Genomic DNA, 20405 nt, shown 5'->3' with positions numbered 1-20405 from the left:
ACCATCCGGGACCCTTTCTCCTGCTTTAGGGATCCCTGGCAACACTGACCCAGAATGCCCCCGGTCCGCCTGCCACCATTATGGTGCTGTTTGAGCAGGCTGACATTTGCCACATGACCTGATTGAATCTTTTGTTATGTCTTACAAATGGGTTGTTTTTATTCTAACGTTGCAGCATGGAGGGCATTACCCTTTCTTTTGACTGAAGTGCTTTCCGGTACTTAACCTCATTAGAATTGAACTAACAGGGGAGTCTCCTGGAGTAACTACCGCCTATCTTATGTCTGAACTAATGACACACCGCTTACACTATTCCTTCATAACAAGGAACATTAGAGGCATGTATACCCCAGCTGAACCCTAAAAAAAAGTATGATTATCACAAATGCAAGGGGGCTTAAATTGGCCCACTTCAGGAATCCCATCTAACCTGAAATAGAGATGGTCCGCAGTCTCAAGAAATGGAGAGGCCAAATATGTACTACCAATTTCTCAGCATACGTCAGAGGGGAGCTATGGCTGACATCCGTACACCACCTGCTACCCACTTGGAGATCGCTGATAAGGTTTGTGGTGTTATAAAGTCAGCTGAACAGCACTCCAATTGTTATGAGTAGCATCTATGGTCTCAACACTAATAATTCATCCTTCCTCCAACAACGTTCCATCACAAGGAGCAATTGGCATATGTCACATGCATCTGGGCGGGGATTTATGGACATGACTCTAGATCAATCGCACTCACCACTCCCATCTGCACTAGTAGTCCAGAATGCATGCACGTAACCCTGCTGGCTACAGTAATGGTTCCTCATGGACGTATGATGCTATCATAAGCTTTACTCCAAAATCTACTTGTTCTATTTAGTCTATTTGGAGACTTGTATGTGCGCCTGGATAGAAACTTGTGCTCAGGCACCCTCTGCCCACTGATTAACTCTTCCGAATAATGGGGAAGGGAGTTATCCACCCATAGCAGTCTGTCGTCATGTTGGAGTGGCATAAAACTCCCTCACCCATCCCCACTTGGCGCCTTTTGCCCACAGTCTTAGATGACCCAGCTTTTAGGGCTACTCTAACACATAATATTCATAAGTACTTTGACAAAAATAGAGGTTCGACATCCTACCACACCCTTCAGTGGAAGCTTTCAAAGGCTGCACATTCATTCCATGGGGAGGAGCTGAAGGTATTAGAAAGAAAACTGACTCAGCACAAAATGTTTTAATCCTAATTTACTTTCCAGTGCCAAACTTGTTTTGCGGTGGAAAGTACCCTGAAAGTAACGCAGAGCAGAACAAAGCACTGATTTGTGTTACTTAGTGCCAAAAGTGTGCTACATGGGGGTACATGGGCCTTCCCATGCTACCACCCATGCGTTTTGATGCGAAGCCCTATCTACAAACAATAGTAGACAGGGTTTTGCACCAAAAATGAATGCCCTTTAAAAGGAGGCGTTGAAAGGAGAAATGTTTTAATTTCTCCTGTATTTTTCGACTTTGCATGTGTGTTGCACTGTGAAGCACACATACAAGGTACGAAGAGTTTTAGAGTGTGTCTACGTTTAGTATTTTGTACTGGAAAAATACCCTTTCCAGTGCAAAACCTATGGTAGACTCAGGCATGCACCCTAGAACCCTAGCACTTTGGCGCTAAAGTGTGCGCCTGGTGCAAGGCAGCCGGAATCTGCGCCGACGCTTGGAAGAGGAGAGGTGAGAGCCATATCTCTGTAGATATGGCGCTCGCCTTCTCCCTCCCTGTCACGCAATGCAGCGCAGCATTTTTGGCTGCTGCGCTGTGGTCTGTGACTTTTTTGTAAATCTGGACCTCAGTGCTTTATGCAAAAAGCAATATCACACATGGAGAGATAGTGTTGACTTGATTATACAGCATATACTGCCTGGCCACATGTAGATGGGGACACAGCAGGGGAATTGCTATATTGACTGGTTTCCAGCAAGAATGTGTCTACATCTATAACCTCACTCTGCACACCCAGGAGTTGACATGGCTTTCTTCCAACAAGCTATACACAGGATACTTGCTTATTATTATGCAAGGCTCCATGATTGCACACTTGATCCTCCCCAGCCACATCTAACAGTTTTTTATATGGTCTCTCCCTGCCAAGATCCCCGCACTTCTCCTAGATGAGATGCATGCACCCATCACCATCCAAAATATTAGGAAAGCCATCTTAGATTTTTTAGATTTAACACCCAGTAAAACCCTAGACTCTAAAAATTATGACAGCATTCGAGCCCATCAAATAGCTCAGATGTATGTTTTGGACGAAGGGAGGCTACCCCCTCCCTTTGCGATGTGTCACTCATTGTGATTCTAAAACCGGGAAGGGTTCCACAAGATCCAGCCTCATATAGACCAATTTCCACCCTAAATATTGATTAAAAGATCTTTAGCAAAATCCTTTCAGATCACCTGCAACAAGTACTTCCCTGTTTAATTGAGGTAGACCATAGCGGTTTCATCATTGTACAAACCACTTCCCAGAATATTAGAATAATTTACAGGGTAATGGAGTCAGCCCCATTAGTGTGGCCTAGAGCGAATTGCCTAGTCATATACTTAGAAAAGGCATTTGACACCTTGAGAAGAGGTTAACTCTTCCAAGTGCTAACTATCTTCAGGTTTGGCCCACACACCATACTACTCATCAGGCTTTTTCCTATGCCGCTTCGTCCACCAGATTTTGACTGATCCTTTGACAATAAAAAGAACCAGACAAGAGTGCCCCCTCTCTCCCCTGCTCTTTCCAATGGCTAGGGAGTCCCTAGTGGCAAAGATGAGGGCACTAGGAGAGACCTAAGGAATTCCCAAAGTCATGCAATTTCACTTTCTGCAGATGACGTCCTTATATACCCATGAGACCTGCATGGGGGTTATTCAAACACTCGCAGACTTCTGGAAGATTTTGGTTAGGTAGTGGAAATCCTGCTTAATGCCACACAGCCCCTCTGCTGCTCAGACAATGATGGATGCATTATATTTACTGTATGACGCATCATGTTGCAAGGAATGACATATATGTCAGTAATACTGATGTATCTGCCGGTGCAAAACTGGCGCATTGCTCGAGTTGTGTCGGAAGCATGATGCAACTCCAGGAATGCATGGGGGAGGGCTATGAATATAGCACTCCGTCACCCTTACGTCTGCTATGAGGCAGAAGGATTTGATGCAATGGCATCCTAGAAGTGGTGCACTGAAATCTTATAGATTTCAATGAGCCACTTCTATGAGGCTTGGATACGGGAGAATGCCTACCCTGCATACATTATACCTGACGCAGGTATAATGTAGTGCAGGGGTTTACAAAGTGACACATCTGCCTAGATGTGACACTTTGTAAATAGGGTGCAACATGGCGCATTTTTTACGCCACAGGTGCATCACAAAAAGTGACGCACTGGCAGCGCAAAAGTGTTGCAAGGGCTCATAAATGAGCCCCTTCATTTTGATGGTAATCTCATTCAAGCAATCAACTCCCACAGGGTGCATGTGGTTTTCTGGTGGTCTTTACCGCTGTCTGTTACTGGGTGAGTGGCATTATCTGAAATGGTGATGCTTCCCCAACATTTTGATTATTGCTCTTCCCCTGGAAATTTTTCCAGAAGCCAAATACCCTTTTAGGAAAGCTCATTTGGCACAACAGCCATCACAGGGTCACTAGGCTTTCAGCAGACTAAGGCAGTCTGGGAAAATCTTAATTTGAACAATATTATTTGGCAGGACAGTTGCAGAGGCTATCTTGCTGCCTGTAGGGGCATTTGCTGGAGCAGACATCCAATAGCGACTCTATCAAGCACTATATAGACATAAAGGACGTGGTGCTTATAAGTGTCAGGTTCCTCTAGGAGGTATCCCATATTATGCGAGTAGCACTACAGTGCCTTGCCAGATGTTGCCACATTATTTAACATCATTCCATATGCACCAAAAATACTTTTGGTGAGCCTTCGCACATTAATGGGCCATCTGACTGCTTATGACCAACACAGTTCAGTGGTTAATTTGAGCCTGTGGTTTCCGGTGCTCGGCACTGGCACTTAATTGTCAACACTGGCACATATGACAGGCTAAAGCAAATACATGGAGATGATGGACGGAGCGTTGAAACCTGTCAGACACTCACCCCCAGTCACAGATCTGGGTTGAATCCATCATTGATCTTTAGCTCACTTCACCACCCCAGTTCAGCCACAGCTATATGCAAATCAGTCTTAACCCTGTGCCTCATGGGAACAGTCCAGCCCGAACTGCCAAGCCATGTCTTCCCTGGACCAGAAATAAGGATCCTGGGACCGGTTTCCGGCTAACAGCTAGCCCTGCTAGTCTGGCTGAAGAGAGGTGTTTCCCCAAAACCGGTCCCAGGATGCTTGTTTACGGTCCAGGGAATACCTGGTTTTGCATATAGCTGGGTCTGAATTGGGGTGGCGAAGTGAGCTAAAGAACAATGATGGATTCAACCCAGATATGTGACTTGGGGTGAGTGTCTCAAAAAGTTTAAGCGCTCCATCTATTATCTCCTTGTGTTTACTCATGACGGGCTGCCACATGGTGGTGCTGTTTGTCTACTTTATAGCCAAACACAACATCAGTTGTTTATTAATTCAATATACATAAAAAATGACACCAGCTGCCAAAGCCATTCTTATAACTTTGGGGATCCGGAATAGTCAGAATTGTCACACTTATAGGAATGTGAGGGTCAGTAGTTGTGTCTCTGTTAGTAGTTGTGACATCTCAAATGTCATTTGAGATGTCATCAGTGATGTCATCAGTGATGTCACTGACCATGTCATGAGTGATGTAATATGTGACGTCATCAGCAGTGCATTGCGGGGGCGCGAGTTATAGCTAGCTGAACTAACTATAACAGGGTAATTTCTAGGGTTTTGTACGAGGGAAATGTCCAGCTAACTATAACGCCCCTGAAACCTATGGTTTTTTCAGTGAATTTCTAAGGTTTTTTAAATGCCAATTCCTAACTATAACGTGCCTGAAACCTATGGTTTTTTCAGTGAATTTCAAAGGTTTTTTAAATGCCAATTCCTAACTATAACGTGCATGAAACCTATGGTTTTTTCAGTGAATTTCAAAGGTTTTTTAAATGCTAATTCCTATCTATAACTTATATCTGAAGATATCATGTTTAATGATTTTGATTGGATTTCTATATTTTTCAAATTCAGTGTGTCATTTCATTAATTACATTTTTTTTAAAATAGTTTTTTATCACCATTTTTAAACGTATTTTTTCAATTAATTCTTTTAAAAATTAAAAAATATTATTTGAACTTAATGGGTTTTTCAAACATATTTTTTTATATTATTCAAAATATTTTTTAACTATATGTGCAAAACTTTATTTTATATATTGATTTTCCATGTTTTTGGATCCGCGCACTCTGCGCGCACCGTTCTCGATCCCTATGCGATAGCATCCGCGCATGGTATGCGCCGGGTACGTGGTTAGTGCGCAATTCCAATGCGACCTGTATGCGACTCCCAGCCTATACGCAACACGTTCGATGTACGTAACGCGACATTTACGCGCTTTTGCGCTTCGTCATCTGCGTCTATGCGCGGATCCTGCGAAGTATTTAACATTTAAAAAAACATATTTATGTATTTCATGTGAATATTAATTGAAGACAAACTCTAAACTAGTCTTAAAAGTAACATATTTTGACATCTAATCCTATATTTCTTTTTAATTCAATTTCGCGGATGCGCGCTGGGTGCGTGCTGCGTTCGCGCAGGGTGCGCGGATCCTATGTGACCTGCAAAAAAAGAGATTTGATTGGTTCATTACACTTCCTGTTCTAACTACTGAAATACCCCACCCATTTCAATCCTTCTTTGAGCTTCTTTGGAGAACCACCTCTTTGGAGAGAAGAAGATTTTTTAGACTAAGTTTACACTTAGCTCTAACTTTTTTCAATCAAAAATGGCTTCAGGGCAGCAGGCATCACCTGCATCACCTCATAGTTCTGAGGATGAATTTTTGCCGGAGGCACCACTCAAAAAACGTTTTTCTTCAATGGTGTGGAAATGTTTTACTTTTCCCGAGGGGCAGAATAAGACCAATGCCACCTTGGTCACGTGCAAGATTTGCAAAAGAGTCCTATCGAGAGGGGATCCTAACAAGAAATACTCTTGCGGCACGGCAAGTATGATGAAGCACATGAGGACCCTTCATCCAAACAATCTTGCAAAAGAAGAGTGCCGACGGATGAGAAACACTCCTGCTCCTGCGCCATCCACCTCATCGCAGCCGAGCACATCAAGAGTGCATCCATCAGCCCAAACCTTGGACATCCATCCTCAGTTTCAATTTTTAAAAGTGTTCTGCACTAAGTGCAATAAGACTTTGTGCTATGGCGAGCAGTCGATCGATCTGATCTGCCGCCGCCAAGAAAGTCACATTTGCTAGTTTAAAAAAAAAAAAAAATTGTTTTTTGAAGTTCATTGTTTGGTTTCTCCTGTTTTGTTTTTTGTTTTTTTTTTCAAAAAAATCACAAAATTGTTAGAAAACCCCCCCAAAAAAAATATAAAAGAAGAAAGAAGAAAAAAAAAGTTCTTGTAAGAACTAACTTTCCTGGTTTAATAAAAGAGCTACATTTCTTTGTTAGTGTGTGAAAGTTTAGATGAATGAATCTGTAGTACGTAATTGACTGAATGAATGCATTAGTAGCATATGGTGAATGTATAAGTGCAGAACTATAAGGAAGTGCTGCAGAATCACACAGTAACCTCTTTAAGTGCAGTGTGCTGTAGTACTTCCGAAGCACAGGGATGCAACATATGTACATAAATATGTTGCAAATCTATGCTTCTCTCTGCACGGCTGCTTAACCCCTTCCCCGCTCATGACGGAACCGCTCCATCATGAGCCACGGTTGACGTGTGCTCATGACGGAGCGGTTCCGTCATGCCACGACCGTTGGCGGCCGCTCCGCCCACGCGGTGCTGTTTCCCCGCCTGTGCGGGGGGACAACGCAACTGGGCGGAGTCATGACGGAACCGCTCCGTCATGAGCACAGCTCAACCGTGGCTCACGACGGGGTGGCTCCGTCATGAGCACAGCACCACCGCACTGCCCCCCCGCACCCCCCAGCGCTGCGGCGGGAAGGGGTTAAACTGCAGCCATGTGGTGACACAGGCACCCTTGCACCATAGTGCAAGGATATCTGTGTCATGTGCTGTTTGTTTTTCTACAGGAAGACACACCTTTCTGCACAAAAACAATGAGAAAATGCATTTTTCTCCTTCAATGTACGCTGAACATTTCAGCATGCATTGAAGATATAAAAATGTGGAGAAATTAAAACAATTCTCTTTGTTGTGCTTTCCTACACCAATTTTAGAATGGTGCACCATTCACACACATATCGAGATTTATGATTTCTGATAAATCTAGACATGTGTCTTGTTCTATGAGTATTAAGTGCAATCATGCACAACAACACTTATAGAACACCCTTTCAACACAAAGTGGTCTAAATGATGAGGTTGTTTACATGGAGTATAAAAAGTGCACAGAGTGCCTTTTCCTCTCTTTGTAAATATAAAAGAGTATCTTGCACAATAACTATGTTACAAAAAGTGACATATTTCCATTTTTAAATTTCCTTGCGAATGATAGAAGGTAAGCACAGAGTTTTGTCTGCAAAGATGTTCAAGAAGAATGATTGAAATGATTGCGGTCCTTCAACAGCTAAAAAGGTGAAATATTATGAACCCCTCAAATTTCAAAACTACATAAACAGAGTGTTTTTAGAAACGTGTTTCAACTTTGTAGCTTCTTGTAGGCCTCTTCATTCTGGATATTGAGACTTAGTTAAACTTACCTTCACAGTAATAGGAATAAAAAATGGTATTCATTTTTTGCTGTTTTTCATTAAAATATAACTTCTTAAAAATTGCTTATTTTAAAATTTGGATCTGTGAAAGAAAAGAAAAAAAAAATATAACATATAATAATACTTTTTTTACAACACAACATAATTTCCACAAAGTAATTTGTTTGCCTTTTTTGCTGTTCTCAGAATATATTGAATTTCACTCGAAATAGTGATTTCAATGGTACTCATCACTTAACAGCGGGCAAAAAAAAAAAACAATCAGAAAGATTGTTAAAAAAAAACCAACATACTATTCTCAGTAAAATACCAGAAATACAAGTCATACATATATGAAATGCTCACAGATTACAAAATTTTATAACTTTAACTTATAAAAACTGTAAATGTTGCTGCATTAAAATAATCACCGAATAAATGACCATCAAAAAGTCCATAATTCAAAAATATACCTTTCCTTGAGGCCAAATGGTATTTTTGCACTTCTTCTTTATGTAAATTGTCTAATGGTAGTCCTATTAAATTATAATAATAAATTCCTCAGAGAGTGAATTATCTTCCTAAAACTTTAGCTTTAAAAATATTAGGTAGGAATTTTGTAATTCCCTAGGCAAACGTTGTTTGAAAACCAACTGGGCATCATTACAAAGTGTCCAGCCTTTGTCACATTTTAGATAGGCAGTGTAATGTCCAGATGTGGTGGAAGGACCATCATGGAAAATTATTGCAATTGCTACAAAAGTCCTTCCTGATGTTGATAGTTGTGCTGCTACAAATTGTTTTATTAAAGTATCCAATTTTCTTCCATCAGCTGTACAACGTTGCATCATTAAAATTATGTATTTTCCATATTCTGTTAAGAATAATGTGGATAACATTTCTGATTTACATTGGCTACACTCCATGTTTTGAATTGCACCTTTCACTAATTTATTGAAAGACACTGATTTACAGTCTGGTAATGTTAAATACAGAAATCTCTCAGTGTCTACATTGGTGCTACATGTATACATGCAATTTTCACAATAATGTTTCCATTTGTAAGAAAGGCCAAAAATATTTTCTATTTCTACACCTTCATTTTCAAAAATTGTAAGCATATACATTAAAAATTCCTGAGCATCTTGTTGGATATTTTGTGTAAATAGTGTAGAACCAGAACACACATCCAAAAGATTACGAACATCTGAAACAGATTGTATTTTACTTCTATCTGTTGTCAATTTTTCATAAACAGAATGCAACAGAGAACAAAATCTTTTTTCCCGATTCTGCATAATTTGTGCTTGCAAACCTTCCAGATAAAAAACAACATTGACCACTACATTAGCATAGCAGTTGACACCAGAACTATTTTCAAACTGATAACCAACAATCTCTTCAACAGTGCCCAATTTGTTTTTACCTGCAATCACAACATTATCTTGTTCTGTTCCCTTCTTGACATCTTCAGTACAGATATTCTCTAACCTTCTTTTTCGACCAACCCTACGCTTTTCAAATACAGGATATTGACCTAAATTGGGAGCATACACCCTTCTTAACCTATTATACTCTTTTACACAGTTTGCATCTGCAGTAACCTTTGTCTCATCAAAATCAATCAAAAACAAACCAGATAATGTTCTGACTCGCGACAAAGCAACATATGCCATACCCTCTTTAAATACAGTAGGTCCAATGTTCACCAATACACCGTCTACACTTAATCCTTGAGATTTATGAATAGTCACTGCATATGCCAGAGAAAATGGAAATTGTTTCCTACGGACATGTAAATCTTTAACAAGCAAAAAACGAACTGAACAACGACCAATTTCTTTAACTTCATCAATCTGATCAAATTTAATTTTTAAAAATTCAATTCCTTCTTTTTTCTGATAATTCATAAAATCCACCACTTTGCCAATTGCACCATTAATTAAACCTTTCTCTACATCCAAATTACGCCTTAAAATTACCTAACAGTTTACACACACATACAGTGTCTTTTCCAAACCAGCAGTTTTAGATATTTTTTTTTCTAAACAATCTAGTTTTGATCTCAACTTACCCGTCAAAATAATAGTGATTCCTTCATGTAGTATTTAATCGATGGCTTCCATTTTTACAATGTCTTCATTTTCCAATTTTAATAATTCTTCGTTGAATATTGAACACTCACGCAGTGTCGGCATTAAGAAAATCACGGACTTATTTTTAGCAATTTCCACGTACACTTTTGCAGCAACTGCATTTTCATTTGGAAAGACATTGCAAAGTAATCGACTCTCCAAAGCTTCGTTCTCTTTTTTTGAAAGAATTCCAATTCTTATATCTTGAAGAATACTTCCATATTCAGCATCATTTGCCTGTCGCATATTTGTTGTCAGTTTTTTGTATTCAAAATTACTCCAAATGTTCACATTACCAACACTGCCAAGAGACTTTCTGGTATCTTCATGGGCAAGTGTTTTAAATACCGGTTGTCCTTTTACCGTTGTCAGTTGCAGTAGATCTCCAAAAACTATGACGTGTTTTCCTCCAAATAACACGTCATACTCTGTTTTAAGAATTTGCTGCATTCTTAAATGCACAAATGCAAGCATCAAGTTTGAAACCATGCTCACCTCATCAATAATGAGAAGTTTCATTTTCTTCAGCACTCTTGAAACTTCACAACAAGCTTCTCCAGATAGCTCGTGGTATTCCAATGTGTCCTCATGCTCTACTGGCAGCATTAGTAAACAATGTAAAGTAATTCCTTTAATGTTATGTGCTGCCAACCAAGTTGGAGCAGTGACAACACAAGACAAATGCGACTCAGTTGTTTTTTGCAGATCACTTGTGATTACTTTAATTAAGAAACTCTTTCCTGTTCCAGCTTGACCACTCACATACATTCGGATAGGTTGAAATGATGCACATGAGCACACTCTCTTTTCATGAAGTAATCCATGGTCAATCTGCTCTTTCACTTGCTGATATATTTGTTTCTGTTCAACATTTAGTTGCTCTTCCAAGTTTCCTAACTGTATTGCATCTTCTTGTGCTTGATACATTGCTGTTTCCACCTCATTCATTGCAATCGCTGCTTCATTTTCAACAATTGGTTGTCCTAGTGGATCTTGACTCAGTGCAGCAGAAGTTTGACTGTCTTGAAAACTGTCTCTAGCAATCTCAGCTGCAATTGTAGCTTCTTTATCAATTTCATCATTCAACATTTTCACATAATTTGAGAAAGCACTGCATTGTATGCTATCTTAACAAGCATTAAATGAATCTTCATAGCTGGGAAAATCTCCAAGTAATTCCAGTTCAGAACGCCATGGTTTGAACATTTGCAAAAGGGCTAAATAGTAAAATTCCCTTTTGTCAGCAGTGTCGCAACTCAGTTTTCTGTGATTAATTAAATTTCCTTTCCTTTGTTTCACTAGACATCCTTCAGAACCAATCACTCCATATTTTCCATTGTTGATGTTCTCTGTAATATTCCGTTTAAAAGTGTAGTTTTGCAGCACTTCATAGAGAAACATGTTCTCAAGATGATGACTTCTCTTTGGATAGTATGTGTCCAACATATTGGTTTTCAAAATATCTGTACTTTCAGGGTCATTTTCTGCTAAATATTCAATTTCTTGAACAGATTTCAGTACCCGATTTCGCATTCCTGCAAGACCTAGACTCACCCAAATGATTCTTCTACTTTTGGAATATAGACTTGCAGATGATAACCGATCTGAACATTCATATGCTCCAATTTCACGATGCGATAACATCTTCAAACTGAAACTGTATAATTTCTTACTTAGAGTCTTCTCGTGAGAAATCTCTTCCCACATTTCTTTCAATTCAGTCTTTTCTGATTTAGTAATGTAAGATGTTACATATCTAGCAACAGCAATGGAATTGTCCGCAACATACTGAATATCCATGTTAGCGTTCCACATGGATAAAATAACTGGATTGTAGTCATTTATGTATTTTGATTCTTCGCTTCTTCTTAAGTTGTAGGTGTTTTTCGGAGACTTTCTTGTGATGGTATATCGTACAGCTGACATAAAACTGTTCACTCTTCCTTTGGCTAATACAGGACGTGGAAATCCAAAACGACATTTGGTATAGAACTTATCCTTTGACTTGTACTTTCGTCGACAGTATTTTCCACACCTATGGCTTTGAAATCGTAAGACTTGTTGTTTTAAGTTTTTCTCTTCTCTGCTATTTGGAAGAGCACATGTAGCATAATCTTCAATGGAAAACAAAACAGTTTCATCTGAATCTGTTCCAAATTTGGGGGCGTCCTTGACCCATAACAACAAATGTATGTGAGGAGCACCTCTTGCTTGATACTCCTTTCTCCAAAAGAAATCCACAACTTCTCCAAGAGGAGGATTCTTTTTATTGCAGATGAAAGACATCATAGCTTCAAATCTATGATTGAAATATCTGCATACATTGACAGGATCCAAAGAGCACAATTCTCCAGGTGTCTTGTATTCAATATTTTTTATATTGGAATTTGCCTCTCGAAGAAATTCAAGTAAATCATCCCAAGCATACTCAGCACAGCTTAGTGTAACAAACCATGTAGGAGTTCCCAAGTTCCGTAGCATGCATTTCAGTTCTCCATGTCGACGGTACCAATATTCATTAGTCCCACGCTGACATGCCATCAGATTAATCAACTGAGATTCTAAATGATCTCTCTGATGCACTTTATCCATAAAATCCTTTGCAGTTACATTTTGAAGATGCATTCCAGTTTTTAAAATGTGATTTACTGCATATGAAAGTCCAGACAAGTCACTTTCAAACATAAGATGAAACATATAAGGGATACATTGTCGAAATCTTGGATCTTCTGCATATAATCTTGTTGTCCGATATTCAGATGCAGGAATCTGCACAGGACGTTCATCATATCGTCCACCTTTTCCTGTTGGAAACAACTGCGGGAAACAACGAGCTTCCAAGCTCTCTTCCCATACACTCATGGGACTTCCTGTTGCTTTTTTCATTTGAAACAACTCAATTGTATTCCCCATCACCTCTTTGGAATGAAGTGGATGTACACTGTAATGTTCATAGATCTCTTCACATCTGGACATGTCCACTTTTTCAATTTGTCCACTTAATGTTTCACTATCTTCTGCTAAATCTTTTTCTTCTTCTCCAACAAACACATTTCTATAGTACTCATTATTTTTTAACAGATACAATGATGCCTTTTGCACTTTTCTAACATCCACTAACTCTTGCCAGATTTTCTTATTCTTAGTAGGAACACCATTAACTAGAATGACTAGTGGCTCATTTTCTGCATGATCTACACCAATAGTTTCAACATTTTTCCTTAAATCTAATGGTAAATACACAACTCTTCCTTTCAATCGTCTTTGCAACTCTGATGGAGGTAATTTACTTGTTTTGGGCTCCATACGAACAATAGCCTGAAACGGGTGCACACATTGTATCAGAATAGACTCATACGTATTTAAATCTATCAGCTCTGGAGGAATAGCAACCAACTCTAGATTATTATGAACAGCTCTAGCAGACATTTTATTCTCATCTAATTTATTATAACAATATTTGCAAATACGCTGCTCACATCCCAAATCAAAACAATCCTCTACCAACAAATAAGTTGCAAATTCCATCCACTTATCAATATCTTCTATTTCACTTTTTAAATACAGATTGACACCCCTAGTCTGATTTTTATAGTGACTTCGCCGACAACAAATACAAGAAACATTTGGTCTTTCACCTAAAATTACCTTAAACTTTGTGATTTCATCCTCAAATTTTTCTGTAATTACAGGTTCTACATTGTCTTCAACATTTTGTTCTACTAATGTGTCAGTTTCTTCACTCTCTTGCTGAGGCCCAAAGTAACAAAACTCAATATCCTCACAGACCTGCTTCACATCTGAAACTGACCCACGCAAAAGAGCACTGTTCAACTCACTTAACTTTAGTGCTGGACTTTTTGCATAATACAACCCTCTCACTAACTTCTGCATTTGAGTATGATGTACTGCCAGCATTCTGAAATGGTGAAAAACACTTTCACAAACTTTCCTAGAAAGACAAGCCAGAGAATGACCTTGCAAACCAATATATTTTCTCACTCTGCAAGGGACTAGTCCTTGCAACAGCTTAATCTTTTGTTTTACACTTTTTTTAGTATAGACTCGTAAAAAACAACATCATTTTTCAATAGATTCCTGTCGTACACTACAAACACTACTGCAATCCCAAGTGTACACAGGGTTTTTAGCACGTCTCCCTAAAACTTCATCGGCTATCACTTCTTCTGCATTTCTTTCAACCATTTTCTCTTTCTCCATTGGACAACCATCACTAACCTCATAACCTCTACCACTGGTGTCAACTGCATACAATAATTTTTCACTTAGTGAATAACTCTCTTCATTAAAAAAAGGCTCTGAACTAGAACTGTGTTTCCATTCTCCCAAAAAAAACATCACAAATTTTGTTTTTATTAATAACTCTTTTCCTCCTACTTTTGGCCTTCATTACATATATTGGTTTATCTAGTGATCGAATTCTGTTTAACAGTAAAATAAATAGTTTCCTTTTTACTTCAAAAGCCTTTTCCACAATGCTTTCAATATGCTTCTTCTTTTTATAAAATAAAGCTCTTTATATATTTCTTCACATCTTTCAGCAAATTATGCACTACTCTCTTGTAAAATATTTTTTTGCGTTATTCCTTATACTGATTTTGTCTTCTTTTACCATACTTTATCTCCTTTGACTGAACATTTGCTTTTTTACTTTTCCTCTTATTTTGATTTTTTTTCTTACTTAAAAAATTCTCTGAAGTTGCAGCATTCTCTACATTCTGTTTGCTCCTACAAACATTTTTAATAAATTGCTTCGTGATCTTACCAGAAGATTTTTTCCTTTTAGCCACATTATCTTGTTCATTCAATACTTGTGGTTGATGTTTCTTCAAATAATCCTCCTGTCTCTGTTCTTTTCTTTTTCTTTTTTTTTTCTGGCATAATTTCTCGATTTTAACGTTGAAAAACAGTATCTGCAAAAAAGAATCACAAATAAATGTATATTAATAACTTTCAAATTTCTAGTATTCCATTACTGTACAAACCCATTTTATATAAAAACAGACTAAGAAACTATAGCCCTGAACCACAAGTGTGACGATGATTAAAACACTACATACATAGTGCATACTACTTTGAAGCAGTTCATGCCCTAAAGCCTACCTCACTAAAAGACTACATGCTAACTGACTGAATGATTACAGTACTAAAAGGAGACACACTGGGTGAGTAACAGGGTGTTTGCTAGAAGTGTATGAATACTAACTGGGGAATTGAAGGTGCGAAAGACAACTGTGTAGCTGATTAGAGAACTGAATGCATACTGGATAGGCATTTAAAGCAGTCCATGTGCTAAGGCCCGGCTCACTGCATGAGTACTTGGGTACTGACTGAATGATTAGACTACAGCAAGGAGACTGCCTGGATGAATTTATAAGTGGTAGGCTTTTCGCACAGGGAATGGATTAGTACTTGGTACTGAATGGGTCACTAGAAGAGTGCAAAGGGAGTGACAGGATGTTTGCTGGACTATATGGATACTGACTAGGGAATTGAAAGTGTAAAAGACAAGTCTCTAGGTGGTTAGAAGACTGCATGCATAGTGCATAGGGGTTTGAAGCAGTCCATGTGCTAAGGCCTGGCTCAGTGCATGAATACTTAGACAGTGACTGAATCATTAGAGTACTGGAAAGAGAGTGTCTTGGTGAATTTATAAGTGTTTGGGTTTTGGCACAGTGAATGGATTACTACATGGTGCTGAATGGGTCACTAGAAGACTGCAAAAGGAGTGACAGGGTGTTTCCTGGAAGTGTATGGATACTGACTAGGGAATTGAAGGTGTGAAAAACAACTGTGTAGGTGGTTAGAGAACTACATGCATACTGCATAAACATTTGAAGCAATCTTTTTTTTTTTTTTTTTTTTTCCCAAAACCTTTATTCAGCAGATAGTGTCAGCACACGGCTTAGTGCCTACAACCACTTCGGGCCGGCAGCGTAGCATGGTAGGCAGAGGAGTATAGGTGTACACAGCGGTTTGCCGACAACCCCAAAGGGCCGGCCGCGTCACAGTATATATGTGTTTTGTTTCTTTGTTTTGTTTGAGGTCACGATAATGAAACACTATCACAGCGTACATAGTGCGGCAGAGGAGGGAGGAGCAAAGAAAAACAAATGGGTAGTCAGTTACCGACATCGCGAACATCAGAGTCCAATCAAGGAAGTGCAGCAATAGTTGCTCAAATGCGGGGCATCCAAGGAATTACATGTCTAGAGGGACCCCTCCGCCCTCCATCCGTCCGTCCACACCACTTTCTCTCCCATCCATACGGGGATCGCAGTGCGCGGGGGGGAACGCACCTATCCTCCACAGTCAGCAGCCCCGGCCGGCTTCTCCGCAGGCTAATGCGAGGGGGGCGGGGGGGCTTGGTTCCGTGCAATCCACCCTACCCTGGTGCCCCATCAGGCGTTGCGGCCGCTAGGTAGCACCGCAACGGAGCCCATATGTCCGCGGGACGGGACGTTGTTGGCAACAGTTCAGAATATGTGCTAATCTGCTCTTGACAGTAGGCAAGGTCACGAATCCAGTCCTTGAACTTCGGGGCTCTACCCCTACCCCATCGACAAGCAACCCGTCTTTTAGCAATGAGGAAGGCAAGCGCGATAAATTTTCGGTACCCCGCGCGTATTCTCCACATACCCCAGCAGAGCAAGGAGGGGGGAGGGTTCCACCACGGAGTCGACCATTTTGGAAAGTGCTTCACATACTTGACACCAGAAGCGGTGTACTGCTGCGCATTCCCACGCGAGGTGCAAAAAATCCACCCCGGGGGCCCGGCATCTATCACATCAGTCATTATCTCTAAGCCGAAAGCGGCATAGTCGCGCCGGGGTACAGTACAGTCTGTGGACATATTTGTAATGTATTATCCTAAATCTACTGCTAGCGGAGATGCGTTCCGTCTGCAACAAACAGAATTCCCACTGTTTATCCGTGAGCGGGGCAGGTAGCTCTTGGTCCCATTTAACACGAGCAGCCAATGAAGGTGCCGGCATGGAGGAGTGCACCGAACGGTATATTTTAGAAACGAGTTTGGTCGGGACGTCGTCACGCAAGATGCGGTTCAACGGTTCCATGGGCGAGGGCTCCTGTGGAAAGTCAGGCATAAGCGCCCTCATCCCTTGTCGAAGCCGGAGGTACAGGAAGACGTCGAGTGGAGAGGGCTGTATGCCGGCATACAAGTGGTCCATCGATCGGAAGGTGCCATTATGGAACAGCTCCCCCCACGTCGAGACGTGGATGTTTTGCAATAGCTTGTGAAAACCCGCTTCCTGCAGTAGGGGCATGCTAGGGTGATAAGCCAGGGGCAAGAGCGGCGCGTATAGGAAATCCAGTCCCACCTTAGCAGTCAAGTGAGTCCACGCGGACACCGTACTGAGCAACGCTGAGGGCGTTTTATCTCTACTCGTCACCGGGATATACAATGCGCCCTCTATGGGAACCGGGTGCGCCAGCCAGTGTTCGGCCGCAAGTTGGGGCATATATCTAGGCTGTCGTATCCAGAAGAAAGCGAAATGTGCCTGAGCTGCATAATAGTACAGTTCAAAGTCGGGGATGCCAAAACCACCCTGAATGTACGGCTTTATTAGGGTCTCCCATCTCAGCCGAGGCGCCCTGCCACCCCACACGAGTCTAATAAGCTCAGTGCGCAATTGCCGGAAAAAGAAGGCGCCCGGATGAAAGGGAATATTCAGGAAGAGGTACAGCAATTGTGGCAGTATCACCATTTTGACCAAAGACGATCTACCCGCCATAGAAAGAGGAAGGGAGTTCCAGCGCGTCACATGCTCCGCAATGCGCATAATCGCCGTACTGTAATTAGCCCGCATGAGTTCCTCCCTGTTTTTCTCCACGCGTATGCCCAGGTATTTAAAGTCACCCTCACACCAGGCGAGGGGGAAGTCCATTTCGAAACGCTCGGTAGAAGGCGTTAAGGGGAACAGACAAGACTTGCCCCAATTTATCTGGACCCCAGAAATCTCACCAAAACGGATAAACTCCCTGAGGATCGGATTGAGATTGACCACAGGGTCCCGTATGTAGAGAGTGATATCGTCTGCATACATAGATATCAAGATCTGTCTCTGAAAGCATCGTAACCCCTTGTCTTTATGGTGTTGCCGCAATTTCGCAGCCAGAGGCTCCATAGCAAGAGCAAACAGCAGAGGCGATAGTGGGCACCCCTGCCTGGTGCCCCTGGATATGGGAAAAGGAGCAGATAGCCGACCATTCACCAACACCTTGGCTTTAGGGTCAATGTATAGTAATTTAATCCAGGAAATGAATATACTGGGGAACCACATACGCTCTAGCACTTGGAACGCATAATCCCATTCCAGGGAATCAAAGGCCTTCGTGGCATCAAGGAAGACCGCGGCCATAGGAAGGTCATCATGCACCGAGTTCAGAATGGAAAAGAACGTGCGCAGGTTATGAGACGTCGCCCGGCCGGGCACAAAACCAGCCTGGTCAGGCAAGATCAAGTTGGGGAGTAAGAGATTAATGCGAGTTGCTATGAGCTTAGCTAGTATTTTCACGTCACAATTTAGCAGAGAGAGAGGCCGGTAAGAATCACAGTTATTAGCCGCTTTACCTGGTTTAAGCAGGGACGTGATGAGGGCCATACACATGGATGGGGGCAGGGAGCCTACCTCCAGGGCATCTTCATACACCTCTCTCAAGACAGGCGCCATAAAGTCAATATAGGTCTTATAAAATTCAATGGGTATCCCGTCCAGCCCTGCAGTCTTACCCGACCGCATGTGCATGATAGCTTCCCGCACCTCGTCCAGTTGGAAAGGGGTGCTAAGAAACTCCCGTTGCGTAGGGCTGAGCCAGCCAAGCGAGACATCCCCTAGGTATTCCTGCAAGTGGAGACCTCCGGCTCTAGTAGACGAGTAAAGCTGGTGATAGTGCGCAACGAACCTATTAAGGATCTGTGTGGTGTCTCTGTACAGCACGCCGTCCTCCCCCAAGAGCTCCACGATGATATTAGAAGGCCGCATCAGTCGCACTGTCGCCGCCAAGGCTTTACCCGGCCTCTCACCCTCGCCATAGCGGCGAGCGACCCGGTGTTTGCCTCTGAATTTCACCTCTCTAGCGGCTTCATCTGTGTACTCAGTAACCTTCTCGCGGATGCTCGCAAGCGTGGCATCATCGGGAGTGACCGCCAGCGACGCCTCGAGCGTCCCCAAGTCCTCCTCCAAGAGGCGAAGGCGCGCCAGTATGCTCTTCAGCACGCCCGACCCTTTGGCTATGCACATGCCCCGTAGCGTTACCTTAAATGCATCCCAAATGGTTGCGACATCTTTCACCGAATCTTTATTGCGACGGAAAAAGTCCAGACATTCGTCACGCAACTCTTCCTGAAATAGTTCGTCCAACAGCATCGTGGGCTGTAGACGCCAGGCCGTCCTCGGAGGGCCAAGGTCAGGAGCCCGCAGGGTAACTCTGACCGGCGAGTGGTCAGAGAAGGTGCGGGGGAGGTGAGCCGCCCGGACTAGCGCTGCAAGAAAACGAGGGGCCAAAAAGATATAGTCGAGCCGCGCCCACGATTTCGCCTGCGCCGTGGCGTGCGTACCCTCCTGTGAAGTAGCGTTGAGGTGCCGCCACGCATCAATCAAACAGTGCTCTGCAAGTATCTCCAGCAGCGCTCTGCGGGATTTGTTGAAGTGATGGGGAGCAGGGTGGGACCTATCCATCTGCGGGTCGAGAGTGGTATTGAAATCCCCCCCCCCATATGAGGTGCTGCGGGCCGGCACCTATTATGGATGCCTCAAGGTCTGCGAAAAATTCCGGATCATCTACATTGGGGCCATAACAGCAGACTAGGGTCACTGCCAACTGGCCAAGCCTGCCCCACATCAGACTATACCTACCCTGGGTGTCACTCTTACAGCCAGCCAGAACGAAGGGGGTCTCTTTTTTCACTAATATCGCTACGCCTCGTGAGTTGGAGGAGTAGGAGGAGAACGCCGCGTACTTAGCCCATCGACAGGCAAAGGTCGGAGCAGTCTGGGTGCCAAAGTGAGTCTCCTGTAGGAACGCTATGTGTACGGTATGGCGGTCTAGGTAGGAGAGAATCTGTCTACGTTTCCTCGGGTCCCCCAAGCCTCTAACGTTCCAAGTCAGTATGTTCAGGTCAGTGTCTCCCATTCGAAGTTAGGTGAGAGGAAGGAACAAGGCGCAGTGGCCAAGGAGCCATAGCCTGGACACCCACCCAAGGGACACATGTCAATTTCACACACCCCACACCACAGCTAGCAGCGTAGTGTACCTCATGCCGCACAAATGCACCTATATGCAGTCCTCGGAGATAATAGCACAACAATTCCGTGAATAGCAACCTCCTGACATCATCTGCGCACAAAAACATACCAGCATA

Source organism: Triturus cristatus, chromosome 2_1 (assembly GCF_964204655.1).
Source record: "Triturus cristatus chromosome 2_1, aTriCri1.1, whole genome shotgun sequence".
NCBI lineage: Eukaryota > Metazoa > Chordata > Amphibia > Caudata > Salamandridae > Triturus > Triturus cristatus.
Note: the sequence above shows the minus strand (reverse complement) of the source record.